This window comes from Oryctolagus cuniculus, chromosome 12 (genome assembly GCF_964237555.1).
Source record: "Oryctolagus cuniculus chromosome 12, mOryCun1.1, whole genome shotgun sequence".
Taxonomy (NCBI): Eukaryota; Metazoa; Chordata; class Mammalia; order Lagomorpha; family Leporidae; genus Oryctolagus; species Oryctolagus cuniculus.
Window position 1 is genome coordinate 36,537,990 of NC_091443.1, and position 12,145 is coordinate 36,550,134.

At 43.9% G+C, this 12,145-nt stretch overlaps 1 protein-coding gene and 1 long non-coding RNA gene across 3 annotated transcripts in view; one reads left to right on the plus strand and one right to left on the minus strand.

Annotated features, from left to right (window-relative positions):
• Positions 1-3,780: 3,780 nt before the first annotated feature.
• Positions 3,781-8,222, minus strand: LOC108178360 (uncharacterized). The gene is made up of 4 exons (XR_011380746.1): positions 7,813-8,222; positions 7,157-7,331; positions 5,143-5,332; positions 3,781-4,019 (listed from the first exon to the last, which is right to left on the minus strand). It is a non-coding gene; the product is annotated as an uncharacterized lncRNA (long non-coding RNA).
• The window catches only part of SEC23A (SEC23 homolog A, COPII coat complex component), a 65,991-nt gene continuing 61,491 nt past the window's right edge, over positions 7,646-12,145 (plus strand). Inside the window, exon 1 of one of the 2 annotated variants that reach the window (XM_008269515.4) lies at positions 7,646-7,784. The gene's annotated coding sequence lies outside the window, so the exon portion shown is untranslated. Of the gene's footprint in view, positions 7,785-8,089; positions 8,229-12,145 lie in introns of those variants that run through there. The other variant, XM_051822180.2, reaches the window with a different exon arrangement.

Genomic DNA, 12,145 nt, shown 5'->3' on the forward strand with positions numbered 1-12,145 from the left:
TGACCTTCATGTTTGTTTTGACCCACTTGACCCTTGATCAGCCCTTCATTCCATGGAAATCAATGGAAGGGGGTGGTGCTAGCAAGCAAGTTTACACTACAATCACAGAAAATAATTAAGAACTTTCACCATTATTAACATTTTGGCGATGCTTTGATTGGTTACTGCTACACCTGACAGTATAGCTTTCAACTGAGCACATCTGCTCACTTGATATATCATTCGATGTCTTAGTAATTCTTATCTAGAAGGGAGAAGGAAGAAGGCGGACTTATGCTGTAATTAGTAACTGAGCAGTGGTCACCCATCCTAGCCAAGATGCAGTCATTTTGTGGCTTGGACAATCTTGTTTTTGTCTGAGTTGGATATGCTTGCAGAGTGGTATTGATTTCCTCCTGAACCTTCACTGTCATTGACTGTTCTTCTCTGATGTTGATATGCTGTAAATTGGTTCACGTTCAGCAGGAGGACAACATGGCCTGGCTGAGAGAGCCTGGCAGCACTAATCAGCAAATGATAGGCTACTTTGCTGCTTTCAGGACTTAATGTTTCTCTTTCTTAGGGCTAAATATTTTGCATAGGTTATTCTTTGATCCTCACATCACATTATATGTGGTTACCCTGAGTGGTAGTTACTTTTTTTGTTGTTGTTTAAAGATTTATTTATTTCTTTGAAAGGCAGAGTTACAGGAAGGCAGAGGCAGAGGCAGAGAGAGAGAGGTCTTCCATCCTCTGGTTCACTCCCCAAATGGCCGCAAGGGGCAGAGCTGGGCCAATCCGAAGCCAAGAGCCTGGAGCTTCTTCTAGGTTTTCTATGTGCGTTTTCTATGTTGGGCCATCTTCTACTGTTTTTCCAGGCCACAGCAGAGAGCTGGATTGGAAGTGGAGCAGCCAGGACTTGAACTGGCACCCATATGGGATGCCGACAGTGCATGCAAGTGGCTTTACCTGCTATGCCATACCGCTGGCCCCAAATAACTTTTGTTATCTACATTTGCAGCTGAAGAAACTGTAGCTCAAGAGAGGTTATGTGACATGCCCAAGTTACATAACTAGGAAGTGAAAGGGTTGAAATTATATCCTGGGTGGTCAGACTTCCAAACTATTGCTCTAAACCACTGTACAAAATACAGTTCAAAAACTAAAAAACAAATGAAAAACAACCCAAAACAACAAACAAATAAACCTCAGGAGGGGTTCTTGCGAGCCTTTATGACCCCTGGTCTTAGAGAGAAGCAATGAAGATGCAGAGGTCCCATTTTCTTCCTAGTCATAGTACCTGCCTGTGGGCAAGGGCAGTTTCCTTATCTCTGTCTGAGAACACTGTCCTCAGGCTCTGAGTACAGATCCACAAGATGGCTAGGAAGCTGACTTGACGTCAGAAGATCAAGTCAAGGTCTAGTTTAATTATGGAACACAAATCAAAAACCTTACTCCTTATTTATTTAAGAGGCAGAGAGAAAGAGACAGGCAGGCAAACAGAGATGAGCTCTCATCCTCTGGTTCACTTCCCAAAATGCCTTCAACTGCCAGGTTGGGCTACACTGAAGCTGGAAACTGGGAGCCAGGAACTCAGTCCAGGGTAGCAGGTACTGAGGTGCTTGAGCTATCACCTGCTGTTTTCCAAGGGGGCATATTAGCAGGAAGCTGGGATTGGGAGTGGAACTGGGACTCAAACCCAGCACCCTGATATGGAATGGAGGCATACTAATTAGTGTCTTAACCACTGTGCCAAACACCCGCCTGTATTCCATCGTTAAAATAAAAATACAAATCTAATTCCTTCCTTTGAGAGTGGGGTCTCCCTGTTATCAGAACAAAATTAGACCCTCCTGCTGGACACTGGACAGCCAATACACCAGAGATGAGTTGCTGCAAGGAGATAGTACGTTTTATTCAAGTGGCCATCCAAAAGAAGGTGGACCCTTTGATCCAAAAAGGACTCTTTTCAACTAGCAAGTCAGCAGGAGGATTTTTTTAAGGAGAAAGGATAGTTGGACAGGTTAGGAAATATAATGGGTCTACTTGGCTGATTTTTAGGTATGTTTCCAAGGTCGCTTCTGAGAGTCATCCTGACGCCAATTAGTTGGAGGCTGGTTTGGTGTGAGGCTTTCCAGTTTGTAGCTGGTGACTAAATTTCTTCCTTATCTGATATCTGCCATTCTAGCCATTTCCTTGCAGGTTAGCTCCTGGAACTCTTAGTCAAGCATTATTTATCTGTTGAGTTGGAAAGATACTCTAATTAGTCACAGGATCAGCAGTTAGCTTTGGTTAGTCAGCATGTGAAAAAGGAGAGGAAGATATATTCATTACAGTTCCACGTATGACATTTACTTCTCTTGTCCTTAGTCACTTACCATGTATGGGGATTAGACTAAATGATAGCTAAAGTCCATTTCAGTTTAGAATTCTGTAATTTTCAAGTGTGGTTTATTTAATTAGCCTTATTTATTTTATCTAACATTATTATAATCTTTATTTTATTTATTTTTAAGTCAGAATTATGTGGGGGGGGGTGTGAGAGAGAGATCTTCCATCCGCTGGTTCACTCCCCAAATGGCCACAACAGCCGGGGTTGGACCAGGCTAAATCCAGGAGCCTGGAACTCCATCCAGGTCTCCCATGTGTGGCAGAGCCCAAGCACTTGGGCTATCCTCCATTGCTTTCTCAGGCACATTAGCAGAGAGCTGGATTGGAAGTAGAGCAGCAAGGATTGGAACAGGTGGTCATATAGGATGCTGGTGTGGCAGGTGGTAGCTTAATCCACTGTGCTGCAATGTGGGCTCCAATAGTAGTCTTTTTTTTTTTTTTTAATCCAGAGTTACAGAGAGGTCTCTGCTGTTTACTCTCCAAATGGCTGCAACAGCCCAGGCTGCACTGATCTGAAGCCAGGAGTCAGGAGCTTCTTTGGGGTCTCCCACACATAGCAGAGAACTGGTTTGGAAGTGGAAGAACTGGGACTCGAACTGACGCCCATATTGGATGCCGGCAGTGCAGCCGGGGGCTTTACTCTCTAAGCCACAGCACCAGCCCCAGTAGTCCTTTTGAATGTGGGTATTATTCTCAAGTTATAGACGAGGCACACTATTGTTGCTGAAAATTCAAATGTGGCAGAAAACAAATATTGCTTTTTCTAGTGAGTACTCCAAAAATAGTTGGTCAGAGACTTCATCTGTTACCATTTGAACAAATGGAAGAAAATTCATGTTGAAAAAACTTCAAGTATTTCATTCATACTAGAAAGTTAACTAAAAAGAAAAAGTAGAGCTGAAAGCGCCACCTTGTGGTTAAATATAAAATTCCAAAACTACATTATGCTTCACCAGATTATGCAGTACCGGAATCTCCAGTTTTGAAATCTTTGTGGGTTATGAAGTGGTAAGGAACCTACTGGCTGTTACGTATTAACTAATATTTAAAACAATTCAGGGTGGAAGATAAAGGCTTTCATAGGGTGTTTAGAATATTTGTCCCTTATAGTACAGAAAAAAAATCCCAAGGTTAAATATCTTTGAAAAATGTACTTAAATCCTACTCTTGAAGATTCAAAGGGAATATTAGCATTTAAAGTCTCCCACAATACACACACACACACATGCACACACATGAGGCCTAATTTACATAATTTAACTTGGTATGTCCCAATTTGATTTGAACATAGAACCTCTTCTTCTTTCTTTAATCTCTGGCATTTTTAGAAATGCCAGTTTGAGGATGCAATGATATTAAGACTCCTTGCTTTTAAAAAAGACCTTTTCAGGGAAAGAGGCTTGCATTAGATTTTGTATATTTTTAAAGAAATATTTGTTTATTTGAAAGACACAGTTACAGAGGGAAAGGGAAAGACAGAGAGACAAGTTTTCCATTTGCTGGTTTGTTCTCTAGATGGCCACACTGGTTACAGCTGGGCTGGTCTGAAGCCAATAATCAGGAGTTTCTTTCAGGTCTTCTACATGGGTGGCAGGGGCCTGAGGACTTGGGCCATCTTCCACTGCTTTCTCAGGCACATTAGCAGGGAGCTGGATCAGAAGTGAAACAGCCAGGACATGAACCAGTGCCCATAGATGGGATGCTGGAATTGCAGGCAGTGGCTTTACCTGCTATATCACAAAGTTGGCCCTCAGGTTTTATATCTTTAAGTCATTTCATGAGTAATTTATGCAATTTAGAATAAAGAGATATCCAGTAAAGCTGTTATTTAAATAAGTAAATAGTAGAAAACAAATTAGAATTTTTTAAAAGCATTTAAACAGAGCAAATCCCAGTTTTTATTCCCTATTTTCCTGATTTTGAAGATAAAATACTCAAAACAGACAGTGTTCCCTGAATGCCATTAAACTGCTCATTACCCGCCATCTGTGAATCTGAAACAGCAATCCCGGAGACAGTAATTCCAGATTTCAAGTACATCACCACTAAATCCTAACTTGTTACTTCTGGTTCTTCTCACTCACATCATCAAAAATAATGATGATTATTGAAAAAGTTTATTATTTTTACTTATTTGAAGACAAAGTGAGAACGAGAGAGAGCGAGAGCGAGTGAGTGAGCGAGCTTCCACTTTTGGTTCACTCCCCAAATATCTGCAATGGCCCTGGGCTGGGCCAGACCAAAGCTGGGAGCTGGGAGCTGGGAGCTGGGAGCTGGGAGCCAGGAACTAAATCCAGGTCTCCTGTATGGGTGGCAGGTACCCAAATTCTTGAGCTATCCACCTGCTGGCCCCTCCCCTCCAAGATGTGCACTTGCAGGAAGCTGGATCTGAAGCAGAGGCGGGGATCATTCCCAGGCATTCCCATTTGGGATGGGGTGTTCCAAACTGCTGTGCCACAATGCCCACCTCTTGAAGAATTCTTTTAAAACTTTGAAATGTAATACTTGTACATTTTTATGAGATAGAGTATATATCAACACTTATACACAGTGTAAACCAATCAAACCAGGCAACTAGCCTTTCCATTTCTCTATCTTTGTATTTGGAGCCTACTCAGCTCTTCTTCACTGATCTTTTTTCACTCCTTAGCTAATCTCCTTCTATCCTCCCCAAACCCTTCAAAGTTCAGATAGACTTTTTTTTTTTAACTTCCACTTATGAGAGGGAGCATGCAGTTATTTGTCTTTCTGTATCTGGATTATTCTGCTTACCATATGATCTTCAGTTCCATCCATTTTGCTGCAAATGTCAAGATTTCTGCCTTGATTTTTGGCTGAGTAATACTCCATTGCATTCATCTTCCAAATTCTCAAGAATGTTCAATGAAAGCCAAAGGCAAATTATAATAAAAGCTAAAAGCATGATACAAAGGTCCTGAAGGATGCTGCTGTACTTTGGGCACTGCAAAAAGAAAACCAAAGGAAAATGAATAATGATGACTTTTCACTATTGTATCCTCTTAGGCAATTCCACCATCCTTCTATTTAAAGCATGGTTTGGAACAGTTGATGAATAATGATGACATGATTCTATAGATGATGAAATGGGATGTATCACAATATAGAAAAATAATGTCACTAAAATCCCTTGCTATATCCTAGATTTATTTGTTTTCTAATTAGTTTTTATTTATTTGAAAGGCAGAGTTACAGAGAGAGAGAAATGGGATGGGGAATCTTCCATCTGCTGGTTCACTCTTCAAATGGCCACAATGGGCTGGGCCAGGGCTGGGCCAGACTGAAGCCAGGAGCCAGGAGCTTCTTCTGGCTGAGTCTTTGAGCATGTGGGTGCTCAGGGCCCAAGCACTTGGATCATCTTCTGCTGCTTTCTTAGGTGCATTAGTAGGGAGCTAGATTGGAGGTGGAGCAACCAGTACTTGAACCAGTGCCCATACAGGATACCAGGGTTGCAGGCTGTGGCTTTAACTTCTATGCCACAACGCTGGCCCCATTTATAAGAGTCCAGTGGATGCATGTGATAATTGCAAATAGAATTCCAAAAAAAAAAAAAAAGGAAAGAAAGAAAAGGAAGGAAGGAAGGAAGAAAAAGAAAAATAAAGAAGGAAGAAAGGAGGGAAGGGAGGGAGGAAGGAAGGAAGGAAGGAAGGCAGGCAGGCAGAAGAAAGAAAACCGGAAAAACTAAAGTTGGATTCGGTACATCTTCTTGGTATATCTAAGGGTTAAACTCATTAATTGTAAAGTACATAGGATAAATACAGATAAATTTGTTACCCATCCTGACCTCTGCAGTCATGCCTTGCTTAATAACAGGGAAACATTCTAAGAAATGCATTGTTAGGGCAATTTCATCATTGTGTGAACATCATAGGGTGGACTTTTACAACCAGATGGTCCTGCATATCTGGGAAATACAGTGTAGCGCATTGCTCCTAGGTTACCAACGGACCTATACATCTTTTTACCATACTGAATATTGTAGGCAACTGTCACACCACAGATTTGTGTATCTAAATATGGAAAGGTAGAGTAAAAATACTAGGTACTATGAAATTTTTAACCTCCTTTGTAATCTTATGGAACCATCATTGTATATGTGATCTGTCATTGACTAAACCATCATTGTGTGCTGCGTGATGGCATTTCATAGGACTAAAAGGCTTGGCTCAGCTGAGAGGAAAGGAATTATGACTTTTTAGGTTTCTTTGAGCTAGTTGGTAAAGATGCCCTTCTGAGAATCATGAAATGAATGAAATTACCAGAGTGTTATACTTTGATTTATTCCTAACTGAATTCCTATATCCCCATGGATCTTCTCATCCATCTGGTTATGGTCTGAATGTTTGGGTCACCCAAGTTCGTATGTTGGAATTCTGACTCCCAAGGTGATCACGTTAGGAAGCAGTGCCTCTGGGAAGTGGCGCCCATGCTGTGCTTTAGGGTGTTAAGCCGCTACCTGCAATGCCAGCATCCCATATGGGAGTGCCACTTTGAGTCCCGGCTGCTCCACTTCTGACCCAGTTCCCTGCTAATGCGCATGGGAAAGCAGTAGAAGATGGTCCAAGTCTCTGGACCCCTGCATCCACGTGGGAGACCCAGGAGAGGCTCCAGGCTTCCACCTGGCCCAGCCCTGGCCATTGCGGCCATTTGGGGAGTGAACCAAAGGATGGAAGATCTCTCTGTGTCTCTCTTCTCTCTGTAACTCTTTCAAAATAAATAAATCTTAAAAAATTCTTCCAGGTGGGGGATTTTGGCCTGTTTTGCTTACATTGTATCACCAGCATCTCAACTGTGTCCGGTAAAGTAGTAAACGTTTGTTGCACTAAGAACCAACTTCCCACGTTGTCCTTGCAGAGATGTGGTTTACGGTTCTCAGCAACACCCAGACTCTCCAGAAGACGATTCCCAGAGGACGGCTCCATTTCTCTCAGCAGCTGAGGAGTCTGCGTGATAATGGAAGAAATGCTCCAGCCCTTTAGCGATCTGCAGGGATTGGGTCCACCGTGGCTCCGGCGAGAGCCGAAGGGCGGTCGTTCAGCGCCGCCCCACTCCCAGGTCCCTGCTTCACTGCCCGGGTCACTCCGCCCCTCCAGCGCCCCGCCCCTTCTCTCCCCGCCTATCCCGCCTGCAGCGTCCGTCGCCACGCCTTCGCCTCCCCTCACGCCCCGCCCTCTCCTCCCTTAGCACCGCCCCTCCTCCCCTCAGCCCCGCCCCGGCCCCCTCCCCTTGACGTGGCAGAGGCGGCACCAGCCATGTTGGCCGGGCCGAGGTCCTCGCGGAGGCCGGGGGCGGGGCGGTGCCGGCCTTGATTGCGGTGCTACCGGTGCTTCGGCTGCGCGGAGAGGGCTGATTTGGTGTGGCTGAGGCTGGCGTCCGGCGCGGATCTGGTGGAACGAGTAAGTAGTGTGGTAAACGCCGACTTACGGGCCGCCTCCTCTCCGCTCCCCGGGGGCGCACGGTGCTCAGCGGGAATCCGGGCGGGCCGCCGCGGGCGGACTGGGGTCTCGGTGGTCCCCCGACTCTGGCTCTCGGTGCTCGGCTGCGGGAGAAGCGCGCGGGCGTCTGCGGACCAGTGCGGCGGGTGAGCGCTGCGCCCCGAGCCTGTCACCCGGTCGCCCACCACGTACTGCTCCGCCCTCCCGGGGCCTGGGGGCCCTGCCCTCTCCCAGCGTCCCTGCATTAGGTGGGAGTCGGGTGAAAATGGCAGTCCGAGCATCTCGCCCCACACCCACCCACCGTCCTGGGCGCCCCGCCTTCCCACCCCAGCCCGTCGTCGCTCCTGGGCACTGGGGCTTCTTCCATTCCGGCGTGATCCGAGGTGTCCTAGACTTTGAACCGAGGTAACTTCGTCACCAGTAACGCGGCCTTGGGAGTTCAAGGGGTTAAGGAGAAAAGTGCCAGGTGCAGTTAATGCCTTGGGCCTTGGTTACAAGCGGAGTTAGGTTTTCAGACGGGACCCGTCTTACCCCGTTGGGTTTCTAGTTTGCCATAATGTTTTCCCTTAGGAAAAGTCAGAGTAAATATACATGGAATCGCGGATTTTGAGGGGTGTTGAATTCACCTTTTCACCTGATCTTCTCAGCCACGAATCATTTGCTGAAAGTTAACTTACTTTAAACAAGTATTGGATTTAAATGTAAATGCATGTCACATCTTCCTTCTCTCGCTTCTCCAGTAGTGTAATTAACGTTGTTTCAGATGTCGACCCACGTTTGAGTCAGAATTTTAGATTTAGATGGGACCTTGTAGTTGTCTATACCAAATCTCTCACTTACTGATGAGAAAAGTGAAAATCAGGAGTGGTTAAACTGTCCAAGATCCCAAAGCTAGCATTCAGAAGTAATTGAAAACACTTCATTGAGAATTTTACAACTGAGAAGTAGGAGAAATACATTTGACTAGTAAATACCTCTGATTGGAAGGGACTCAAATTGTACTGCAATTTTGTGTTTTCCATTTAAATATGTTTGACAGGGCTAAAATTGTAATTCTGAAAAACTATCACTATAAAAACATTTTATAAAATAAAAATACTAGGGCATATATTTGGTATACCATGTTGAGGTGACATAATGCTCTTGATGGCCTTTTGTGTTTTCTATTTTTTCCTTAAAAAAAAAAAGACTAGTATGTTTAATGTATTCTAATATAATATGTGAATAATAGTTGGTTTATATTTTTATGTGAACATATTAATATTAAAGGAGTGCTTGTCAAATAATGCCATTTTAAGAAAAGCTGCTATGCAAAAGAACTTTTGCAGTCAAATCAGTAATTTAAGGCTTTACAATTCTTATGTTTTAAGATTGAGCAATTCCTGCCTTGGAAAGGTGAGGGAAGTCAGGGAAGTGTTTTTCATGGCCCTGTAATTGGATCAATCAGGAAGAAACAGGTAGTACTGTCTTCAAAATACTGCTGAAAAGAGGGAATCTTAGAAATATGGATGTGATTTAGGAAGTAAATATAATCTTGGAGTGGAGAGAGAGAAAACTCGGAGGAAGAGGAGGAGAAAGATGCTCAAATATCACTCAGATGATATTTAAAATATCTTAATAAAAAGTAACCATCCAGCCTGTTAACCTGTTGTAGAAACTTACACCTGGCCTTTGCCTGTATGTTAATGTCTTCCTGCTAAGACTGTTAGAACCTTTCTCAGTGAGGGTCCCTTGGAGTCCTAAAGCTGATTCTAAGGATCCAGTATGCACTTAAGCATTATTGAGAATCCAGAGGAAAAAAGCTGGCTTTATCGAAGATAGTGTAAGCTTCATATAAACTTCTACAATTTATTGCATTTTGTTGTTTAGTTGAATTGTACGAAGGAAATCTGGTAGATATATGGTTGGAAAAATATTTTAATAGTTTTTTCAGATAATTGTGCATATTCTTTTTTGATACTACACTGAAACTCAGTGATTTTAATGAAGAAATTAATGGTTAATTGCAGTGTTGAATCTGAAAACTCAGAATTAAGCTTTTTTACTCTGTTATTTTTTTTTAAAGATTTATTTATTTATTTGAAAGCAGAGTTACACAGAGAGAGGAGAGGCAGAGAGAGAGGTCCTCTGTCCGATGGCTCACTCCCCAGATGGCCGCAATGGTCGGAGCTGTGCCTATCCGAAGCCAGGAGACAGGAGTTTCTTCCGGGTCTCCCACGTGGGTGCAGGGGCCCAAGGTCTTGGGCCATCTTCTCCTGTTTTCCCAGGCCATAGCAGAGAGCCGGATTGGAAGTGGAGCAGCCAGGACTAGAACTGGCGCCCACATGGGATGCTGGCACTTCAGGCCAGGGCGATAACCCACTGGCCCCTTGTACTTCTGTTATATTAAAACCCATTGGTCCATCCTGAACTTTGATAGGTTCATCTGCTCCTGCAAGTTGCTGTAACACTGTGAATCGACCATTGGGGAGATGTTGCTTCACTAAGTAATATGTATCTTCCAAATGGTGACATATTTCTTGATAACAATATAAGTTTTTAAAATCCTATTAAAAACAACACAGGCTGACACCATAGCTCACTTGGCTAATCCTCCGCCTGTGGTGCCGGCACCCCGGGTTCTAGTCCTGGTTGGGGTGGCGGGTACTAGTCCCAGTTGCTCCTCTTCCAGTCCAGCTCTCTGCTGTGGCCCGGGAGGGCAGTGGAGGATGGCCCAAGTGCTTGGGCCCCTGCACCCACATGGGAGGCTAGGAGGAAGCACCTGGCTCCTGGCTTCGGATCGGTGTAGCCTTAGCGGCCATTAGGGGAGTGAACCAACGGAAGGAAGACCTTTCTCTCTGTCTCTCTCTCTCACTGTCTAACTCTGCCTGTGAAAACAAAACAAAACAAAAAAACACAACACTGATCTCATCAGAAAAATTTTTACGCATTTAGGAGGCTGTCAAACTTTTGTTGGTAAAGTTTTCAGAAAATTTTAATATTTGCATGGAAGTTCAAATTTTGTCATTGGTGAAAGATGTCAGTTGTTTTTCCATGAAGTAAAATGATATATTCATTTTGTCCATTTTTGAGAAAAATATCTGACAAATACATAAATACTCTTTATGTACTGCCATTGGGAGATATGAGAAACTAGTCACTCCACGTATTTTTTGTGTTCTGTGTTTCAGATAAGTTATCATGGTTGTTCTAGTGTGTTTTAGTGAATATTTTAATGTTTTATGAAGATGCATTTTAGATGCATCATAGGCTATAGGTACAATTAAGTAATAAACAGAACATTTTATTTCATATGTTCTGTAGAAGAGAGGAATCTCATGGTCTTACATGCAAATGTGCTAAAAACTGGATTTCTTGACCTGGGGAGGTTGATTGTTCTAATTCCCTTCTGTTCTATATTTCTGAAAAATCATTATCATTCAACGACCATTTTTCATTGAAAGCTCATGCCATCCTTTTCAAAGCTATCTCCTTTATAGTTTTTCAGGATAGCCTTTTCCTAAACAAGTTTAGTCTTAGGATTCCTCTTCACCCTTTAAATGCCTTTGAAAAATTTACTCTTTATTAGCATAAAATTAGCTAATTGTCTGCAAGATTCTGGTATGATAGGAGGAAATGTGTTTAATTTTTCCTTCCTTCCTTCCTTCCTTCCTTCCTTCCTTCCTTCCTTCCTTCCTTCCTTCCTTTTTAAGATTTATTTATTTATTTGAAAGGCAGGTGGGGCCGGCTCTGTGACATAGTTGGTAAAGCTGCCACCTTCGATGCCAGCATCCTGTATGGGCACTGGTTGAGTGCTGGCTCCTCCACTTCCAATCCAGCTTCCTGCTAATGGCCTAGGAAAAGCAGTGGAAGGTGGCCCAAGTGCTTGGGCCCCTGCAACCATTTGGGAGACCCGGAAGATTGGAAGATACTCCTGGCTTCTGTTACCATCTGGGAAATGAACCAGCAGATGGAAAATCCGCCCCCCCCCCCCCCCCAGTCTCTTCCTCTCCCTCTATAACTCTGATTTTCAAAATAAATAAATAAATAAATCTTAAAAAAAAAAAAAAAAAAACAGGGCCGGGGCCGCGGCTCACTAGGCTAATCCTCCGCCTTGCGGCGCCAGCACACCGGGTTCTAGTCCCGGTCGGGGCGCTGGATTCTGTCCCGGTTGCCCCTCTTCCAGGCCAGCTCTCTGCTGTGGCCAGGGAGTGCAGTGGAGGATGGCCCAAGTGCTTGGGCCCTGCACCCATGGGAGACCAGGAGAAGTACCTGGCTCCTGCCATTGGATCAGCGTGGTGCGCCGGCTGAGCATGCCAGCCGCGGCGGCCATTGGAGGGTGA